General features: G+C 41.1%; 1 long non-coding RNA gene across 1 annotated transcript; it reads left to right on the top strand.

The window, feature by feature from the left end:
* Positions 1-1,057: 1,057 nt before the first annotated feature.
* On the top strand, positions 1,058-3,260 carry LOC127174808 (uncharacterized). Its single transcript, XR_007828908.1, has 3 exons — positions 1,058-1,818; positions 1,945-2,116; positions 2,602-3,260. It is a non-coding gene; the product is annotated as an uncharacterized LOC127174808 (long non-coding RNA).
* The last annotated feature ends 1,266 nt before the right edge of the window (positions 3,261-4,526 follow it).

The following is a 4,526-nucleotide window of genomic DNA, read 5'->3' as shown; positions in this document are numbered from 1 at the left end:
CGCGCCCTCCTGAGCCGGCTCCTCCTTCAGCGCACCCTCCTGAGCCGGCTCCTCCTTCAGCGCGCCCTCCTGAGCCGGCTCCTCCTTCAGCGCGCCCTCCTGAGCCGGCTCCTCCTTCAGCGCGCCCTCCTGAGCCGGCTCCTCCTTCAGCGCGCCCTCCTGAGCCGGCTCCTCCTTCAGCGCGCCCTCCTGAGCCGGCTCCTCCTTCAGCAGCGCCCTCCTGAGCCGGCACCTCATCCAGCGCTCCCTACGGCTGGCAGTACAGTAAATTCCCCCAAGAAAATTTTGGGGGGCTACCCGCCATGGCCACCTGAACTGTCTGTCCGGCCATGGCCTCCTGAACTCCCTGATCCGCCATGGCCACCTGAACTGTTTACCCGGCCATGGCCTCCTGAACTCCCTGATCCACCATGGCCAACTGAACTGTTTACCCGGCCATGGCCTCCTGAGCCCCCAGATCCGCCATGGCCACCTGAACTGTTTACCCGGCCATGGCCTCCTGAGCCCCCAGATTCACCATGGCCTCCTGAACTCCCTAAACCACCATGGCCTCCTGAACTCCCTGATCCACCATGGCCTCCTGAACTCCCTGATCCGCCCTGGAGGTACGCCCTAAGTACCCGGTGTCTGTCCAGCACGGACCTCCAGGGCGCCCACCCCCCACCCCAGTGTATGTGTTACGGCGCGAGTCGCGCCTTGTGAGAGGGGGGGGTAATGTCACGTATCCTTATTGTCATCGTGTGTTTATGTTGTGATTTCACCATGTGCTCCCTGGACTCAGCCCTCTCGTCACCCTAGTCACGCCCTCCTTGTTTCTTCCTGAGTGTTTCATTGTCTTCACCTGTGTATGTTCTGATTAGTTTGTGTATTTAAGTTCCTCCTTGTGTTGAGTTCCCGGTCGGTCTTTATTGTTGCATGTCGTTGCATATTGTTTCTACGTGTGTGGATATCGCTCTGTGTTCCTGTCTGTTCCTCGTGAAAGTAATTAAAATTAGATTTGTTCCGTACGTTGTATTCTGTCTTCCATCCAGCACCAGCAGCAACCGTGACAATAATGATTATAATAATAAGGTGAATATAAGTATTGCCCTAACTAATGTAAAAAATGCCCCTGGAAATCAATTCACTGTAAAACAAAAAAAATGCTTCACGCACCTTTCTCCAAAATTCTCCACCAAATCATTTTCATAACACAAAATCAGCACAGGACTATTTACTACTGAATAAGATCTAATTTTATAGTTTTGGGATTTTCATTGCACACCAGATCTTCAGGTATCATTTTACCCTAGACCTTAGCCCAGCTTGGTTCCCTTTTGATTTCAAATACAGCTCATGAACTTCAGTCTATAACCCTGAGGCCAGCTTTTGCTCCAGGACACACTCTTCCACTTTCCCAAATGCACAAGCGCTTCTGTTTATTCCTGGCTGCTGAGATATTCAACACCACATGAAGTAGATTAATATCTCCTTTGAGACGCTCCATACTTGTCTTTGCTGCTGGAGGTTAGCGTGTTAAATATGAAAGAGAAGTAGGCATGTTTGAATGATTGATGCATTGCCTGTCATTAGTGTTTATTGAAGTGACAGCTTGCGCTGGAATATATTGCAACTGGCATGTATCTGCAGATAATGTAATCTTACCCATTGCAGTTAAGAGCTTTATTTTCTCTTCTATAAGGTCAACAGAGGAGGAGACAAAAATAAAGACGGGTCAAGTTCACATGAGAGGATTTATATGGATGATCATATATACAGTTATTGGAAAACTGATATGTGCTAAGATGGGTTTGTCAGCTGTAACACTAATCAGAGAGTGTATGTGATGCCATATGACATCTCCTGATGGATTTGTAAACACCATGATTTCACATTAACTTTGAATCACACCTGTGTCTTCATACTGAAAATGAAGGTTGTGCATTTTTCTGTTTTAATTATCAGGAGTTTCAAAACACTTTGAAACTGTAAGAGACAGTTCAGAAAGTACTTCTTCAGCCAAGAAACACATTGTATCAACCCAGATGAGAAACAGCCACTGCTGTACTTGACAGCTCTCCAGACGGAGAATAACATTGCCAAGTTTACACAATAGATTGAAAGTTCCCAAGCTGCAGTAAGTTCTCTGTTTAGATTATTAGTAATTGCTTTAAGACTTAAAGGGAAAGAAGTTTCATCAAAATGGAGAAATGACTTTATGTGCAAACAATCTATACAGTATACCACCTCTTGCTACGCTTCATAATTGTAGCAAATTGAAGTGTACAACATCAAACACTGTTGCTCCGTTCAGTCAATTAAAATGATGCGCTTTAATCGACGTGAATATGTTTATTATAGTAGAAGCAAATGTTATTGGCTATGATTTGTAACAATTTAGTTTGGACGCATTTCACTTAGAAAAACAGCAATAAAGCTTGGTGGCTGGACAGACTTGTGCAGCCAAAGCTGTGGCAGCATGAGGATGATAAAAGACACAGGAAACGCATCAGTTATACACCTAATGTGCATTGTTTCTCTTCGTTTTGTTATATTAGCTGCCTTTTGTTGAGAAGTGAAAATAAGAGAAATATAAAATTGTCCACTGTTCTTTTTATTTAGGCAAAAATCGCTACAACACCCACCATGATGTAACTTCCATTTCCCAGCTAGCAACAGGAATACCCCTGGAGGACTTCAAAGCGAATAATAATGCCGCTTTGGAAAAAGCACCTGTTGTGTTCTGGACATTTGGCTTTCAATCAATGTACTTTCCCAATTGGAAGCCAGTCTTTTCTATAGCACCTTCTAGGGATGATGGGTGGAACTCCCAAATTAACAAGAATTGGCAACAAATATCCAACGGTGATGTGCAGAGACAGAGACCTGCTGCCTTCATGTGCTATTGGAATAATAATGCATTTGATTTTCCTTGTTGGAAATTATACATGAACAGCCATTCAAAATAATTTTGATATTTGAGTTTAGATATTTGAGTTGATCAAGCCATAAACTTTAAACATTGCAAAGATCTGATTACAGTAGTGACCGTATTATTTGTTTTTCACAGTCTGTATATTCACGCATGTAGATATGAATGTGATACATATTAAATGTATTTTACACATCTTCGTCCTATTATATTACAAGGAATGTTGTAGTTGTATAACTCTCTAGACCACTAATTTGTTTTTTTTTCTTTTTCCCTTATCTGTTTTATATGAGGTAATCCTGTGTTATTTAAAGTCTGAGCTATTTGCGTTTTTTTTTTTTTTTTTTTTTTTTTTGCTGTTTTTATGATGTCTTGTTATTTTTGTATTATAATGAAAATGCAATAAATACAATATATATATATATATATATATATATAAAGTATTTTATACAACAAATAAAATCGTCAATTTGTGAATGCGTAAAATACGATGAATGTATGCGGTAGCACTGGTGTTTATATGGTTTCCAATGAATGGCACTATAACAGGGTATCTGCAGCACCGTGGCGTTGCCAGTCCGACTACCTAACAAATACGTCTAAGAGACCGTTGTAGACGTTAGCTATCTAATAAAGAGCAAGTTATCAAATTAATTTAATAAAACAACAAACGCTGCATTAAACGCAACCTTGAGTGGCATACCTCTAACGTTACCCAAAAACTTTTCACAGCCAAAATGGAACTGACGAAAGTATAAAAGAACCAAGGCAAATCTCCGTACTAAACTACTCATGCGAACATAAACAGTTCTGGCACGGCGGCACATAATGTAAAAGGCACAAAGTAACGTTACGTTACTCACACATTTTAGCCGCATTCTCCGCATGTCCTTGGTGTTTAATGTGAGGCTTCGTTTATTCCACAGTTCCTTAAGTCTTTTAAAGTAGCTAGCTACCAATTGTCACACAATGTTTATTTATATATGTATTTTATATTTTTAAATTTGGACGCGTCTATGCTGCGTTTGAACGTAAAAATGACGCTGCGGTTCTACGGCAGCCGTGGGGTGTAAAAATAAACAAATAACGTTACACACAACAAAGATATTACGGAGCACTGTGTAACAGTATGCTGACAAAAATATATATTTATTGTGGTCAACTTTTTAATTAAAAGGTCCCCGTCGTTTTTGAACAAAATTCACACTCTTGCAGTAATTTGCCGCATATAAAATAGCAAAAATATAACCATTACCCCTGTAAAGAAGTATCACTGAGTTTATAAATACCGCTTTATTAGGCATTGTGTGGAGATTATATGAAAAGAAAACGCCATTGAGCCTGGCACCTTTAAAGATAGGTTAATTCAGTCACCCTTTTTATGAATGGCTGACAAGTGATCATGAACTGCTCTAAAACTGCAGTACAGTTATTTGTAGTAGTTGTGCGCAAAGAAAACAAAAATATCTACTTCATTCAATGATTTCTTCTCTTCTGGGACAGTCTGCCTCCATTTACAAGAATACCAGTGCCTGGTTTACATGCAGAGGAAAGCACACGCATGCGTCGTGGTACTCTCATTAATGACGCCATTAATGTGGAGGAGAAGAATTGT

The sequence above is a fragment of the Labeo rohita genome, chromosome 13 (genome assembly GCF_022985175.1).
Source record: "Labeo rohita strain BAU-BD-2019 chromosome 13, IGBB_LRoh.1.0, whole genome shotgun sequence".
Taxonomy (NCBI): domain Eukaryota; kingdom Metazoa; phylum Chordata; class Actinopteri; order Cypriniformes; family Cyprinidae; genus Labeo; species Labeo rohita.
This window is presented reverse-complemented; position numbering and strand designations above follow the sequence as displayed.